The following is an 18,100-nucleotide window of genomic DNA, read 5'->3' as shown; positions in this document are numbered from 1 at the left end:
ATTGAATTTTCTCCCTTCTGAGATATTTGGTAGTTTCAGTCTCCCCCCCCCCCCTTATGTATCCTTGTCTCTTTCTTTTCAATATCTCTCTCTTCAGTGGGGTTACATCTAAAATCTCTCTCAACCTTCTCCTACCTTGGGTAATTTCTTTTTCACTAATCTTGCTCCCTTCTCTGGGTAACTTTGGGAGGGTATAGAACTGGCTCCACTTCTTCTGGTCAAATTAACAAATTGGCCCCCTCCTCAATTCATTTCATTCTGGCTTTGCAAGATTGGAGGAGGACTGGGTGAGTAGTTGGGTTTGGTCAAAGACTCTGCAAGCTTGTGGTTCCCTAGCCTAGAATCCATCCCATGTAGAAGGAAATTGTAATTTCCCCTCTCCATTGACTTTTCCTCTTCACTTGACTGGGCAGAGTTTAAGTCCTGTTGCTTGTTGCAAAGGTTGTGAGGGGATGTGCAAGGGAGGATGGACCAGCAGACTATAACAGGACAGAAGTCCCTGACTGGGTACCGAAACACTAGTCCATGGATTGATTTTTATAAATTGCTGGAGTGTGGCAACTGGTTGAGGAAGAGTGCTGAGTAAGTGCACTAAAGATCAACTATCTCCACTGTTAATTCATAAAGCTAAAAAATCTTTGGGGTTTCTTGCTTCTTGTCATGTGATAACATCTGTAATTATTCTGTCTTGACTGCATCATTCCTCTTTTTGTTGGATGCATAATTCCTCTTTTTTTTTTTGAGATTTAGAGGGAACTGGAGTAAATGTCTAGTCCTCCATTTTGTTGACCATGTGGCTTGGAAAGATTGGTACAATTCAAAAAAGCTCTAGTTTTTGTTCTTTGTTCTCTCAGGCATAAAGCACCCCTTCCCTTAGCTATTTTCCGGGGCTGTGGCTATGGTTTCGTTTGTCTCTCTTAGGTACCTGCTTTTTTATCTGCCAGGACCAGAACCAACAACTTGGACTTATGGTGATAGTAGAGAGGGGTCACATGAGTTCTCAATATCTTTTGTCCATCAGGTTGGTTTATGTATTATCAACGAACTCAGTGGTTAGCTCACCGCAGGGTAGGGATGGAGTGAAAGACATCTTTATTTTCTGGAATCTCTGAGTGGACTAATGAATTCCAGTGGATGAGAGAGTTATAGACCGCATTGCAAGGACTTGATTTGCAGGAAAACCTCATGCAGGAAGAGAATGGAATTTTGCTGTCAACGGGGGATGGGGCTAGAACCTCTAGCCAAGAAAAGGAGATGAGCAGTTAGAGAGGGGTTCTTCTTCTCTTTTGAACTGGAAGAGAGAGGAGCATGTTGCTGAGCTCAACCTGCTGTGATCCCTCATCTATCTGAAGAAATCAGATTAGCCATCCTTCCTCAGTAGTGGTGGATAGAGACGTTTCCCTTTAGGGAAGATAAGAGATTATCCACCCAAGAAGATTTTCAATTGATCTCTTCAATAACTGTGCATCTCTCTATATCAGGAAAATACAACAGCCTGAATCCCTAGACCTGAGTCCTCAATCCCTGAGGAGAATTCAGGTCAAAATAGAAATTAAGGAGTTCCTAATTTTCCCTCTACCCTAAACCTACCATTTCTAAATACCAAAAGAATAAATAGATCTTATTAATCCAGAAGAAACTGAACATCTTATTCATCTAATGTACTAAGGGGATCAGGATAATATCTATCAAGGGAAGAAGCCAGAAACTAGCGACTGAAGGAGATTTCCTCTTTACCTTTCAGCTCTGAACCTTGATCAAATCTCTCCACTTCCCTTGTGTAGCTCTATCTAAGGGAGGAAGTAGTGCTTCTTTTTATCTGTCCCCCTCTCTTTCTTAGACCCTTCAAACTTTAGTTCCTGACCCCCCTAGTACACTCCACATAGTGGACCATCCTATTCCTAGAGGCTGCTTCTATCTCTGACCCTCCTGAAGGCTTCTGAGATGTACTGCAGTCTGCTTGGGACCCAGCAAGGGACACATGGGGACACAGGCACCACCAGGAAATGACTGCTAATAACCCATTCTTGGGACATTTCCTGTACCAGACAAATAACTAACATAGAAACTGGCAACATGTAATTGGCAGAGAGAAAGCCATTTGCACTTCCTAGAAGTCTTGAGATTGTGTTTGCAGAGAGGCTTTGACTAGAGTGATTTCCAACTTTGTCCCTTCCCTGGCCCCTCTCTCCCTCTGCCCATCAGCACTGAAGACTTGTAGAATTAGACAAAACCTTCATACATCACGATAAACAACAACAGTCTCTGTACATATGGAATCTTAACATTTAAAGTACTTTGAATCTTGTGTATTTTACTTATGCCTTGCAACAACCTTGTGGACTTGACCGTTTATGTCTTTGAAAACTACAAGTGGATTCAGCCAAAGCCCGTTTCCGGCTGGCTTTCTCTAATTGCCGTAGCCAGAACCCAGTTTTTGTAGCCCCCTCTCCTACTTTCCCTTCTCTTTGGGTGTTCTTTCCTCTGCTGCTGCTGCTGTCTTCCTTTGCCCTTCAGCTGCAGTAGCTGTAGATGAATGGCTAAAATGAGAGCCTTCTAACTTGATGACTCACTTTTTATCTAAGAAGTCATAACTCAGGAAACAAGATGGCAGAGTAGAAGCGGGAAAACTACAAGTTGAATGTATTCAGTACTCAGAAGAGTAAGCAATACTGTCAATTGGTCCCAAGGCAGAAGAGTGGTAAGGGCTAGACAATGGGGCTTAAGTGACTCACACAGGGTCATACAGATAGGAAGTATCTGAAGGCAGGGTTGATCTCAAAATCTCCCATCTCTAGACTTGACTCTCAATCCATTGAGCCACCCAGCTGCCCTCCATGTATTTTTGTATATTTAAAAACATTCTGAGAAGGGCCCATTGGCTTTACCACACTTCTCCTGGAGTCCATGATGCCAAAATAGTTAAAAATCCCTGGTGTTAGAGAATCTTGGAGGTCCTTTTTTCACAATAACATTCAATGATCTGTTACTAGACTCTAATATTCCCTTTGTAAGTGGTTGAGCAGCAGCCATGAGAAGGTGACAACTAGAGTTGGAAAGATGTGCCATAATGACTTGATGTAATGGAACCAATTGGAAGGCACTTCTGACTCAGGAAACAGACATAAATCAATGCGCTCTGCAAACAGGAGGTGAGAAGGATTCATTTCTTTAGCCTCTGCTATTTCACATCCCTTCCATTGCTCATCTGAGCATCCCCACTTTGCATTTGGAAATGATGCTATTCTGTTGGGTCCCTTCAGGAGCGTGGAGGGCCATGAAGGTCAGATACTGTTGTTGTTGCCTTCACACCTACCATAGGGGCTGAACAGCGCCTTAGAGCTAGCTGCCCCTGCTTGGGAAAATGTCAGGTTGTTGAGATATTACACTGCAAAAATGGCAAAACCTAAAGGACTAGGTTAGCAAGAAAACATCCTCCTATTGCCAGGGTCCATAATACTTTGGAATTTCAGCTCTTCTTGAAAGTGGGTCTGAGCTCCTTGGAAAATATGTGCTTTGGGGGCAGCTAGGTACCATGGTAGACAGAGTGCCAGGACTAGAGTTAGGAGGTACTGGATTCAAATTTGACTTCAGACACTTCCTAGCTATGTGACCTTAGATAAGTCACTTGACTTCGTTTGCCTAGCTCTTACCATTTTTTTTTTGTCTTAGCATTGGTACTAAGGGAGAGCTAGGTGGCTCTGTGGATTGAGAACCAGGCTTAGAGATAGGGGGTCCTAGGTTCAAATGTGACTTCAGACACTTCCTAGCTGTGTGACCCTGGGCAAGCCACTTTACCCTCATTGCCTAGCCCTTACTGTTCTTCTGCCTTAGAACCAACATTTAGTATTGATTCCAAGACAGAAGGTAAGGGTCAAAAAAAAAAAAAGAACTGATAGGAAGACAGAAGGTAAGAGCTTGAAAAAGAAAAATGACAATGTATGCTTCTTCCCAAAGAGAGTGTGTATATGTATGTGGTATATGTATACATGTATGCGTATATATGTACATGTTCATATATACACATTTACTTATTTGTGTGTGTGTGTGTTTATATGTATATGTACTTTGTGTGTGTGTGTGTGTGTGTGTGTGTGTGTGTGTGTGTGTGTGTGTACTTATTTAGGCAGGTAGGTGATATAGTGGATAGAGTTCAAGACAGAGCCAAGAAATGCTAAGTCAAAATCTTGCCTCAGTTTTTCCTAGCTTTGTGACCATAGCAAATTATTTAACCTCTATTAGCCTGAATTGTGACAAGCAAACAGTCTAGCATGCAAAGTCCTTTTAATGCCTGGTGGCACTATGGAAATGCTAGCAAACTTTTCCTCCTTCTCCCCCTCTTCTTCTTTCTCCTTCTTCCCATCATAATCCCTTCAAGGAATATAAATTCCTTAAGGGCAGGAACTATTTCATTTTGGCCCTCTTCCCTAAAGCCTGGTCCAAGATCTGGCACAAAGGTACTTAATAAATGTCTGTCGAAATGTAATTGATTAAACCTACCTCTAGACCCTGGCATATATATCTGTGGGGAATATATATATATATATATATATATATATATATATATATATATATATATTTTTTTTTTTTTTTTTTTACCGTTCAAGGCTCATCCTCATTCTCTTTTTTTGTTGTTGTTGTTGTTGTTGCTGGAGACTCCACAATGTGGCTTGTCAGTAAACATTTTTAAAGTGCCCACTATGGGTCAGGCACTCTGCCAAATGTGGAGGATACAAATATGGGGAAAAAAGCCACTTTTTTCCCCTCAGGGAACTTACAATCAGTTGTGGAAGACAACACACAAAAGAAGCTGAAGAAAGCAGGAGAGGTACTTGGTGAGTGGGGGATTGTAGATAAGTCACAGAAGTCCAAAAATAGAGCAGCTGGGTAGGAAATAAGACATCTGAGGAGTGCAAGCAGGGGGGCAAAAGAGCCTGATTAGATCTTGAAAGGTGATGAGAATGGAAGCTGGTCAGAGAAGAGGAGAAAATCCCCCCTTTACTTCTAAAGGGGAGATTCTCCCACCTTCTTGAAGACTTTTTCTTTCACTCTTTATGACACTTTTGACCTATGGTTTGGAGATTTGGATTCCTTAAGTTATAACCACTGAAGACCTCCCTCCTTCAATGATCTAGAAGTTAAGGTCCTCTATTGAACTTATCTGCCCAAGTCATTGGCATCAGAATAGCATTGAAGAAAGGGGAAACTAGAAGTAAGAGGCTGATACAGATAAAACAGATGAGCCTGGAATGGGAATCAGGAGAACTGGCTCTCTTAGCTGTAGGCAAAATCCTTAACCCTGATAGTTCCTCAGTCTTCTCATCTTGGGTTTTGGTGAAATCTTTTTTTAACCTGATAAAATTGTAAGGATTATGCAAACAAATGGATGTGAGGATGAATTTTGAAGTTAATGTATTCCTTGTAATATTCAATTCCACAAAGATTTATTGATCAACCAGCAAACTATGGGTAAAGCTTTGTCCTTTAAAAAAAAAAAAGGACAGGGTCAGCTGGGTGGCTCAGCTGATAGAGAGCCAGGTCTAAAGATGGGAGGTCATGGATTCAAATCTAACCTCAGACACTTTGTAACTGTGTAACTCTGGGCAAGTCACTTAATACCCACTGCCTAACCCTTACTGCTTTTTTGCCTTAGAAGCAATACACAGTATCAATTCAAAGACAGAAGGTAAGGGTTAAAAAAAAAAAGAATATACCCTTGTTTGTAGTTTACTAGGATTATGTGATAGATACACAGACAGATATGATATGAGACGGTGCATTGGAATAAAGAAGAAATTAGTTTATCCAGGGAAATTTGAGGAGAGGAGAACCCTTTCAGTTGGATATTGAAATTTGGGGGGAGACAGTAGAGTGCCAGGCACTGGAGATACAGACAAATGAAAAATAATTCTGGTCCACAAAAAGAATGTATCCCACTGGATTTGATGAGAAAATTTCAATAAGCAGAAAAGAGAAAGGAATGCATTCTAGTCATCAGGAGAAGGCCTGAATGAAAGAATGAAGATAGAAGGCTACTATATAAATAGGGGTTGTATATGACAGAGTCACAATTTGAATGAGGTTGGAGCCCATCAGAACCTATTATTTTTTTGGACCAGTAGGATCTTCATAGACTTATTGACTGTTAAAGCCAAAAGGGACCTTAAAGAATATTTCCCATCCCCATTTTATAGAGGAGGAAAGTGAGGCTCACAGAGGAAGAATGTATGCTAAAGATGACAAGATCAAGTTAGTTGGTGAAGATTTATTAGGCACCTGCTTTGTGCCAGGTACTGTGCTAAGCACTGGGAATATGAATGATAAAAATGTCCCTGTCCTCAAAGAGTTCACAAGCCAAAGGACCAGATCACATGCAAACAATTATATAAATCTTTGGAGTATCTGTCAACTCTCTGTCTTCTCTGTCTCTCTCTCTGTTCTCCAACTCTCTCTCTCTCTCTCTCTCTCTCTCTCTCTCTCTCTCTCTCTCTCTACCTCCCTCCCTCCTTTCCCCCCTCTGTCTTTGTCTCTGACTCTCCTTCCCTCCTCCCTCTGCCTCTGTCTCTGTCTCTGTCTCTGTCTCTCACTCTCACTCTCCCCCCCCCTCTGTTTCTTCAATGTAAATGGAAGGGGAGAACAGGTACAAGCAGCAGAGAGGTTGTAGACAAGCCTCCTGTAGGTAGTAGGTTAAGGGTTAAAACAGGAAGGCATTGCTATGTCCATAACCATCCTGGTGCTGGCAGAGTCAGTCACAGAATTTCAGAGGGGGAAGGGACCTCAAAGGCCATCTAGCCCAACTGGTGGTTAACCAAGAACACTCTAGATAACATCCCCAACAAATGAACTTCCAGCTTTTGCTTTAGGAACTCAGGAGCACATTCTGTTATGAGGCAGCTAATTCCAGTTCTGGACATCTCTAATTGCCGGGAAATTCTTCCTTCCAGCCAGCCTAAATGTGTCTCTTGGCAGCTTCACCTCCAAAGGCTTTCTGATAACCCCTCAAATACTTGCAGATGGCTAACATGCTTTCTCTAATTCATGTCCTGGCTAAAAATCCCCAGTATCTGCAGCCAAAGTTGAAGCCCAGATCCTCTCATTTGCACTGAAGAATGTAGCCTACTAGGATTTCAATAGGATCCTAGGTTTAGTGTTGGAAGGCAACTCAAGAGAGATTATTTAATCCAATCCCCTCATTTTACAGATCAGGAAACTGTGACCCAGAGAGACTGTCACTTACCCAAGGTCACACAGATATTAAGTAACAGAGCTAGATTTGAACCCAGGTATTCTGACTTCACATCACTTGTTCTTTCTGTTACCACCCACTGTCTCTCTTTTGTCCAATTTTTTCAGTCATGTTTGGCTCCTCATGACCCCATTTGGGTTTTTTTTTTTTTTTTTGGCAAAACTACTGGAGTGGTTTGCCATTTCTGCTCCACTTTATTTCATAGACAAGGAAACCGAGGCAAACAGTGTTAAATGACTTTCTCAAGGTCACACATCTAAGAAGTATCTAAGGCCAGATTTGAATTCACATTTTCTTGACTCTCCAGGTGTCACACTCTATCTCCTGAGTCATTTAGCTGTCTCCTAGGCATTCAGAGGTTAGGTGATTCATCCAAGGTCACACAGCTAGTTAAGTATCTGAGGTCAGTTTTGAACTCAGGTCTTCCTGACTCCAGGCCTGTTGCTCTATCCACTGTACCACCTAGTTGTCTTATAGTGCCTCTCTAGATCAGGAGAAAAAAATAATTGGTTTTGTTAGCCTAATGACTTGCTGGGTTTTGTAAACCTTAACATTTCTTAGACTTATGAATGTTGGAAATTTTCCCATTGGGAAATTTCATACTTGAAAAATTTCCTACTGATAGTAAGAACTCTATTGGAATGTGAACTCTTTGGCATGGGAGGATCCTTCTCCTCCCTACTTAAGACTACTTTAGGACAGAAACCTTTCGCTAAACAATGGAAAGGGCTTTGACCTATACTTAAGCATAGAACAGGAAATTCTTTGACTCATGATTGATTTTAGAATTGATACATTAGAGATACTTGGAATGACAGAACCAGGTCTTGGAACTTACAATCTCCACCCTTCTCAGAGTAACAGGATTTAGGAAGGGCTGCAGCAAAGATCAAGATTTAATTATTTGAGAATATGACCTTCAACAGACATGTGCAAAGGGGGCAGACCTCTGGGCGGTCCTGGGTTAAGCTAGAGCCACCATTGGCACAGGGGAGACATGGACAGTGATTGGTAGATGTGAGAACTGAGGGGAGGGGACTTAGATTGTTGACTTAAAGATAGCGGGGTCTGAGGAGAGGGGAGGTTTTTGCTCCGAGGAGGTTTTGCTCTGAGAGGAGGGCTTGCTCTAAAGGAGGCTGGAGGTGGAGGCCCCTGAGACTGTTTCTCCATTTTGGTCACGTGAGTGATAGGGACTGATCTCTTTTCTTTGCCTCAGCTATCTAAGGGCTTGGGCCTTTGGCCCAGCCTAAGCAGAGGGGGTATTTAAGCCCTATTCCCTTCTCTCCCCTTTCTCTCTCTCTAATACCTTTCTTCCTCCTGTTTGTAATTAAAAACTCCATAAAAGGTTGACTGCTGACTTGAGTTTTCATTTAGGAATTACATAGCTGAATTCCTTGGCGACCTTAAATTAATATATATCAGTCTTTTAAAGTGATTTCCATGTCAGAGTTTCATGACCATATTTACCAAAGTGACCCTAGTTGACTCCAGTAATTGATTTTGATATGCCAGTAGATTATTTCCCCCTCATTTTTCTTACTCCCTTGACTGTGAATCAGAGATAAGATAGATGCATATGAAATCAATACATTCCAGTGATCTTTTGGAGTCTCAGAGTTGTTGATCTCCTGACACATTAAAGTTCAGGACTTCATTGAAGGTTGTCTGAGTATGAAGATGAGTTGGTTGCTAGGCTTCCTTTCCTAGGAGACAAATGCATACACAGAGAACTGGAATGCTATGTCAATCTCATTTATTTCTGTAATTATAGTTTAAGACATTATAGGATTTATAACCTGGAAGAAACCTTACAGATCATTCATTCTAATATGTTCATTTAATTTGGGGGGGAAACTGGAATAATGTAATGAGCAAGGGCCTTGGAATTTGAACTGGTTCCTACATTTACTAGCTTGAATGACCTTGGGCAAGTCATTTAATTTTCCTGAGTTTCAATTCTTAACTAAAGAGCAAAGACATTGGACTAGATGTCTTTGTTTTGTTCTAACTCTATGAGGGATAGATAGGTCAAGTTCCTTGTACAAGGTCACTCAGGTAGCAGGTGGCAGATTCAAGGTTTGAACCTATGTCTTAATTCCAAATATAATGCTTTTCTTGATCTTCAAGGCATTCTTACATTTCACAAATTCTCCCTTGGCTTCCTGGAATACATTAGACAGGTATGCTCACTCTTCTAGGCAAGGAATGGTAAGGCAATATCAACACGAGCAAACCAGTTTAGAAAAGAATTAATAGTTAAATCTATAGAGATGCTATCCCAGCCTCACCTCTGGCTGGCTGGTTGGAGTTCCTTAGAGGGATGGATGCTATACCTACTTTTGTCTTTCTAGGGGTAACTATTGGAGTTATATTCCTACTCCTAAAGTTCTTGATTCCCCATCACTATGTTTCCTATGAACAAATCATCCAAATGACACAATTAACTCTTAACAAATGCATTCATTTAAAATTCAAAGAACAATTATACATTTTACCAACAAACCTGGGGCATACTCTCTCATCAGTGCATAGAGTTCCATGGAGAAAAGTGGGCACTTACTTAGGAGGGAGGCATATATGTAGTGAACGTATCTGGCCAGGGAGAGTCAGAAGTCTAGAACTGTGCATTTCTGTGTCCTTTCTTTCTTGGGAGTCTGTCCTCAAGAAGTTTATGACGAGCATGATATCTTTGTTGGACAGGTGAATGTGCCATACTACTCAAATGCAAGATATGATGCTCTACTTTACTGGGTTATTAGGCTGTTAGATCTTATTTCTGCTACATGTGGGATTTAGCTACTCCTTTCCTAGGTTTCCTTGATGCTGAAGTATTGCCATTCTCTTTCAGGAGGAGCAGGAACCATCAGTCTGGGATTTTCCAAACCTTTTAAAATTTTGATGGTCTATCTGGGCTCTAAGGATTTCTACTTTCTATGCAAAAGATGACAGTTCAGAGAATATGGGCTCTTTTTCATCAATCACCTATTTTATTCAGTAGGTCTTAATAGAAATATTCTACATCACTCTGAAGTCTTTTCTTAGACCAACTTTCCTATTCTATTACTAGGTCACCTTAGTGATTGTCCTCTCTAAGTTATGGTGATTAATCAGTATATTACCAAATCCTCTTATTTTCAGGCTAAGCCATAAACAGGAAATATACATTTGTCCAATAATATAAAACAGTTTTGGGCATCAGGGTTTTGCATGTATTAACTCAGAAGTAGTTGTGTTCATATAGTTCCTGTGTTTGTCTCAGCAGATAGATTCCTAAATATTTTATATTGTCTAGGGTGATTTTAAATGGAATTTCTCTTTCTAATTCTTGCTGCTGAAATGGGTTGGAGATATATAGAAATGCTGATGACTTATGCAGGTTTATTTTGTATCCTGCAACTTTTCTAAAATTATTGTTTTGGTTAGCTTTTTGGTTGATTCTCTAGGATTCTTTAAGTAAACCATCATATCATCCACAAAGAGTGATAGCTTGATCTCCTCATTGCCAATTTTTATATCTTCAATTTCTTTTTCTTCTCTAATTGCTACTGCTAGTGTTTCTAGTACAATGTTAAATAATAGAGGTGATAATGGGTATCCTTGTTTCACTCCTTATCTTATTGGGAAGGCTTTTAGTTTATCCCCATTGCAGATGATATTTGCAGATGGTTTTAGATATATGCTGTTCATTATTTTTAGGAAAGGCCCTTCTATTGCTATGCTTTCTAGTGTTTTCAATAGGAATGGGTGTTATACTTTATCAAAGACTTTTTTTGCATCTATTGAGATAATCATGTGATTTTTGTTGGTTTGCTTGTTAATATGGTCAATTATGTGGATGGTTTTTCTAATATTAAACCATCCTTGCATTCCTGGTATGAATCCTACCTGGTCATAGTGAATAACCCTTGTGATGACTTGCTGGAGTCTTTTTGCTAGTATCTTATTTAAGATTTTTGTGTCTATATTCATTAGGGAGATTGGTCTATAGTTTTCTTTCTCTGTTTTTGACCTGCCTGGCTTTGGTATCAGTACCATATTTGTGTCGTAAAATGAATTTGGTAGAACTCCTTCTTGGCTCATTCTGTCAAATAGTTTGTATAATATTGGGATTAGTTGTTCTTTGAATGTTTGATAGAATTCATTTGTGAATACATCTGGACCTGGGGATTTTTTCTTAGGGAGTTCTTTGATGGCTTGTTCAATTTCTTCTTCTGATATGGGGTTGTTTAGGTAATTTATTTCTTCCTCTGTTAGTCTAGGCAATTTATATTTTTTTAAGTATTCATCAATATCACCTAGATTGCCATATTTGTTGCCATATAATTGGACATAGTAGTTTTTAATAATTGCCTTAATTTCATCTTCATTAGAGATGAGGTCTCCCTTTTCATCTTGGATACTGTCAATTTGGTTTTATTCTTTCCTCTTTTAAATTAGACTGACTTGTACTTTGTCTATTTTATTTATTTTTTTCAAAGTTCCAGCTTCTAGTCTTATTTATAAAATCAATAGTTCTTTGACTTTCAATTTTATTAATTTCTCCTTTGATTTTTAGGATCTCTAATTTAGTCTTCATCTGAGGATTTTTAATTTGTTTGCTTTCTAGTTTTTTAATTTGCATGCCCAATTCATTGACCTCTGCCCTTCTTAACTTGTTAATATATAAACTCAAGGATATAAATTTGCCCCTGAGTATTGCTTTGGCTGCATCCCATAGGTTTTGAAAGGATGTCTCATTATTGTTATTTTCTACAATGAAGTTATTGTTTCTACTATTTGTTCTTTAACCTGTTTTGGAGAATCGTATTGTTTAATTTCCAATTAATTTTTGATTTACCTCTCCATGTACCCTTACTAATGATTATTTTCATTGCATTGTGATCTGAGAAGTTTGCATTTATTATTTCTGCTCTTTTGCACTTGTTTGCAATGTTTTTATGCCCTAATACATGGTCAATTTTTGTGAATGTACCATGTGCTGCGGAAAAGAAGGTATATTCCTTTTTGTCCCTATTTATTTTTCTCCACGTGTCTACTAACTCTAATTTTTCCAAGATTTCATTCACTTCTCTTACCTCTTTCTTATTTATTTTTTGGTTTGATTTATCTAATTCGGATAGAGGAAGGTTCAGATCTTCCACTAGTATAGTTTTTCTATCTGTTTCATCCTTGAGCTCCTCTAGTTTCTCCTTTAGAAATCTGGATGCTATGCTATTTGGTACATACATGTTGAGTATGGATATTTCCTCATTGTCTATACTGCCTTTTATCAGGATGTAATTACCTTCCCTATCTCTTTTAATTAGATTTATTTTTATTTTGGCTTTGTCAGATATCATGATTGTGACTCCTACCTTCTTTTTATCAGTTGATGCCCAATAGATTTGGCTCCATCCTCTTACTTTCACCTTATGCATATCTACCTTCCTGGTGTGTGTTTCTTGTAGACAGCATATGGTAGGGTTTTGGATTCTAATCCACTCTGGAATTTGCTTGTGTTTTATGGGTGAGTTCATTCCATTCACATTCAGAGTTATGATTACAAGCTGTGTATTTCCCAGCATGTTGATTTCTACTCCTGGCCCTGTCTTTTCTTCTTTCACTATTTCCTTCTACGCCAATGTTTGTTTTTAATCAGTCGCCCTCATTCCTACCCTTATTTTACTTCCCTTTCTACCCCCCTCCCTTCTTATTCCTCCCTTATTTTCCCTGCAGTCTTTCTAAAACTACCCCCCACTCTCTGCCTCCCTTGTACTGCTTCCCTCCCCATCAGTCCATTTGTTACCCTTCTACTTCCTTACAGGGTCCAAATCTATTCTCTGCCCCAATGGATTGGATTGTTCTTCCTTCTTTGGGTCAATTTCAATACACTTAAGAGTTGAGTATTTCCTATCTCCAACTTCTTTACCCTTCCAGTGTATTGATGTTATCCCCCCTCCCACCATGAGCTTCTTTGTGACATATAAATTTACCCCCATTTGTTTCTTTTCCCATTTCTTTTAGTATTAACTTCTTTTTTGAGCTCTAGTTGTATATATATATATATATATATATATATACACACACACGTATATGTATTTATGCATGCATATATCCATATACCTATTTATGTCTTGTCCTTTCATCCTATACAGTTTGTCACTGTTCCCTAAGTGTAATACTTCTAGCTGCTCAGGTGATAACAACAGTTTTTAAGAGTTGCCAATGACTTCTTTTCTTATAGGGATACATAACATTTTAACTTATTGAGTCTCTTTTTAAAAAAGGGTTTTTTTGTTTGTTTTGTTTTTCTTTTTTCCCCTTTTTAAAAAATTACCTTTTGATGATTCTCTTGAGTTCTTTGTTTGGGCATCAAATTTTCTGTTCAGGTCTGGTCTTCTTCTTGGAATTCTTGGAATTCTTCTATTTTGTTGAATGACCATACTTTACCCTTTAAGAATACAGTCAGTTTTGCTGGGTAGTTGTTTCTTGGTTGTAGACCTAGTTCCCTTGCTTTCCAGAATATCATATTCCATTCCTTTCGGTCCTTCAGTGTGGATGCAGCCAGATCCTGTGTTATCCTCACTGTTTTTCCATGGTATCTGAATGACTTCTTCTTGGCAGCTTGTAATATCTTTTCTTTGGTCTGATAGTTCTTGAATTTGGCTATAACATTCCTGGGTGTTGTCAGGTGGGGATTAAATACAGGAGGTGATTTGTGGATTCTTTCAATCTCCACTTTTCCCTCTTGTTCTAGAATATTGGGGCAGTTTTCTTGAATAATTTCCTGTAGTATTGTGTCCAGGATTTTTCTTTTGTCATGGTCTTCTGGTAGACCAATGATTCTTCAGTTGTCTCTCTTCGAACAATTTTCTAAATCCTCTGTTTTGTGAATGAGATGCTTCATATTTTCCTCAAATTTTTCATTCTTTTGGTTTTGTTTTATAGAGTTCTGCTGCCTTGTGAGGTCACTTAATTCTAGTTGTTGTATTCTGGTTCTTAAAGACTGGATTTTATCCCTGGCTTTTTGGTCATCCTTCTCTTTCTGGTCTGATTTCCTATGGAGGTCATCTTTCATCCTCTTTACCTCATCTTTCATCTCCTTTGCCTCATCTTTCATCTTCTTTGCCTCATCTTTCATCTCCTTTGCCTCATTTTCTAGCTGGTTGATTTTGGCTTTCAAGACACTATTTTCTCATTTTAGTTCAAGTGCCTCTGTTTCCAGATGAATTTTCTTAGTTTTTAAGTTCTTTTCCCAATTGTCTTCAGCCTCTCTTAATTGTGTTTTGAATTGCATTTTGAGTTCTTCCAAAGCCTGTATCCAATTCTCTGGGATTTCTGATTTATCATTTGCTGATTCCCTCCCCCCACCCCCTTTCTATTTGCTGTATAGAAGCTGTCTATTGTAATTTCTTTCTTCTTTTTCTGTTGTTTGCTCATATTCACCCCATTTTTGCTCCCCATATTTTTCTGTGCTCTTGCTCCTCTCATTTTTTGGTTTTTGGGGATTTTGTCAGTCTCCCCTCTTGGAGCTTTGGCAGAAGATCTCTCGGTGCAGTCTGTAGGGTAGTGTTGTTGGGGTTTGAGCTTCCCTGTCCTCTGGAGGCTTTTGATTGGATTAAAGTCCAGCAGTCAATGAGGGAGGGATGTGGAGCCTGGGCTTCCCTGAGTTCTGAAGACTTTTGATGGGATTAAGTTCAGCTGGGTTGGGCTGGGTGTGCTCTGAGGCCAAAACCTCCTGGAAGGCTGAAGCAAATATGGAGGATTTCCACAGCTGTGGCCAGGATTACAGCTCTATTCTCCCTCTCCAGCTCCTTCACCACCGTCTGTGTTCAACTCTCTGAGCTTGGCACCACCCTGCCTGCAAAGTACACCCTCCAGACCAGCACCTTTGCTCACCCAGAGGTTCCTGCTGCTGCTGTAGGCTCAGTGCTCTAGGTGGGTGGGGGGAGGGGTCCTGGGACCTTCCTTCTGCCTTCCCCTTAAAACCAAGTGTTCTAAGATTCTGGCTTTTGGGGGGGGCACGTACCTTTTGAATTGAGTCCAGCAGGAGGGTTCCTTGGCTCTGTCTTGTTGTTAGGTTTGATTTTCAGTCCCCTAGGAACATTCAGTTTGTGATCGGTTAGGAAGGGTATTCAGAGGTCTGAATTTCTGCTCCTTCTAGGCCACCATCTTGACTCCACCTCCCACTGTTATCTCTTTCTGACAGGTTTCCAGGTCCCATTACTACCTTTGGCTTGAGAGCTTTGGTTGCTTTTGTTTCTGTCACCACTACTTACCACTGGTAAGTATATATACTTACATATATATACACAAGAGTTCTGGACCAACCTCCAATCCAATGTCCTATCTCTTTCTGACCTCTGTAATAAAATGGATGACCTGTGAGAAACTATTTCTGGTTGTAGTGACTGGTATATCCTTTGGCTTTGCTAGAGAGCTACTACTAGGGGACACCTGAGGCTGCCTAGTTATAATGGGGATAGATGAGAGATGCTGCTTGAGAGATAGATATTGCTAGAGGGGATTAATCTGGAGGTGTCTATTGATCCCTAATAGCTAATAAATCAAGATATTTTCCTACCTTATACCTCCCTTTACCTCCCAGGTTTCACCCAGCCCTTTTGCCTCCCTTTCCCCTTTCCTAGTCTTAGTCAGCCACCTTCTAGAAGTAACCCAGGGGAACCATGAGATTTCAGAGAATATTCTTTACTCTTCTTTTCTCACATAAAGTGGTTTATTGGTAACAAACAGAATGGGGATTGGGTGAGAGGGATGAGGGTGTCCCTAATCTCTAAGAAGAATTTGGAGGGTGTGGGAATTGTCAGTCCAGTCACAATTATGACTCAGAGATAGCCAGAGAGATGAAGGAAAAGTATTTTTCTTCCTTTCTTCTTTCTTCAGTCACATAATCTCTGCTTGAGTAATTCAAGTCCAGACTGTCAAAAAGCCAGTCTCTTTTAGTCAGGAATCCAGAGAAGAGATTTCTCTCTTGGTCAGTCACACCCTAGAGCGAGAGCCGAAGTCCCAGTTTCTGCCCCTGGCCAGCTTCAACTGACTCCTCCTGGAACATTCTGTTTGGAATCTTCACCTTGATTTTGCAGATAAGGTCCCCAGCTTGTTTCTTGCATACTTGGCTTGTCCTGGAAAACCTCTTTCTTCATGCCTCTTCCACACCTCCTACATTGTATTAGGCTGGAAGAATGTCTCTTCCTGACCTTTTATTGACTCTGCTACTCCAGAATTTTATTTGAAGCATTATTTTATAGTTATTTGGAGGGGAATATTGGGAGAGCATGGCTGAGTGATTCCTCTACTCTGCCATCTTGGCTCTGCCCCAGATTTTTGCTGACTAAAAAAAAATTTTTTTTAAAGTAAAAACAAACAATAAAAGCAAAAAACAATTATATACTTAAAAGTCATAGGATAAGTTGGAGGTAATCTCAGAGGGAAGACCCTGGTATTAAGAGGGACTTGAAAAAATCTCTTGGAGAAAACGAAACTTTGGCTGAAATTTGAAGAAAACCAGGGAATTCAGGAGGCAAATGTGAGGAGGCCGAATGTTCCAGGCAAGATGGACAGACAATGAAAATGCATAGAATAGGAAGTCCTTCCAAGCATATCTAGAAAGGGGCACATATTGGGAGTGTCAGACCTAAGCTGAAGGATGACAAGAAAACTCCTTTAATAAGACTATTAAGAAGGGCTTATGGCTCAATGAAAACTTGATAGAAAAGCTTTGAGAATATATGGAAATATGTAAAAAACCTTTTTTCTCTTCTCTGTGGCAAATATGAGGAATAGCAAATTGAAGGATATCAGGAATTCTTGGAAACACAGTCAAATTTTCTTTGGCAAGAACAAAGTTGGAATCGTTGCTTTGGGCCAAGGTCCAATTGATCAATATAATAAGGTCAACCTACAGTAGTCAGTAAGAAGCTGAGAGGTGAAGCCAAGCCCTGGTTTACCAATGGGACTAAGAAAGAAGTCAACAATAAATACACAGAAATGTATTATACCTGGACTGATGACAAAGCAACGTTCACTGTCAACCTAGGGGTTGCTGGGACTAACTACTGCCATCAAAAAAAGTGGTGGCACCGATTTACCATTACCAGCTGTATAGAGAGGGAACTGTTCTGACTCCTGAGCAGGCCTGAGTCATCGGCATGTGAATAGGAGTAAAGGCACAATATGGTGGGAGTAGCCAAAGTTGGGACTTGGCAGGCTAGAGTGTTTGAAGGTGTATTAGTATATACATTGATGTAGGATATATACTAGAGTATGAGGGCATGAATTATGAAGAAGAGAAGGCTGTGAGCCAGGTAATTTACTCCTTAAAGAGAGTGTCCTGGGGTTCAGTAGATAATAGATACCCCAACCTTGACTCAATGGTAAATATGGATTAAGTGAACCTTAGAGAAGGAGAGGTTCCTAAGTGAGAATGATAGAGGGACAGTCTGGCAGGGTGGAACAGAACATTCCAACACCTCATTACATGCATTGAGTTGGGTGGTAGGAATGGAAGTGCAACCAGTTCCCTAAAGTGTGGTCAGGAAGACTGTGCCATCAAGAGGGAATTAGGGCAGAGAGAGTGTAATAAGACGGAAGAAATGAGAAAGGAAAATGTTTAAGATAAAAACAAGTTTCTTAACTATGGAACAGGCATTTCAGGGAGCTCAGTGGAAAGAGTGAGTAGATCTGGAATGAGACATTGGGGAGGTCAGATTGAGAGAAATGAGAATAAGGAGATGATCTATGGGAGTCAGGAATGGTGTCATTATAATGAAAACTAAAGATGCAGAATGACGGTAATAGGGAGAGTATGATAATGTGGGGGAATGCTGACCACCACTGAAGTACCTGGTTATTGAT

At 40.0% G+C, this 18,100-nt stretch overlaps 1 pseudogene; it reads left to right on the top strand.

The window, feature by feature from the left end:
• The first annotated feature begins 466 nt into the window (after window positions 1–466).
• Window positions 467–17,385, top strand: LOC130455586 (mRNA turnover protein 4 homolog; annotated as a pseudogene).
• The last annotated feature ends 715 nt before the right edge of the window (window positions 17,386–18,100 follow it).

Source organism: Monodelphis domestica, chromosome 7, assembly GCF_027887165.1.
Source record: "Monodelphis domestica isolate mMonDom1 chromosome 7, mMonDom1.pri, whole genome shotgun sequence".
NCBI lineage: Eukaryota > Metazoa > Chordata > Mammalia > Didelphimorphia > Didelphidae > Monodelphis > Monodelphis domestica.
The sequence above is the reverse complement of the archived record's forward strand: the minus strand, read 5'-3'. Positions and strand labels throughout refer to the sequence as shown.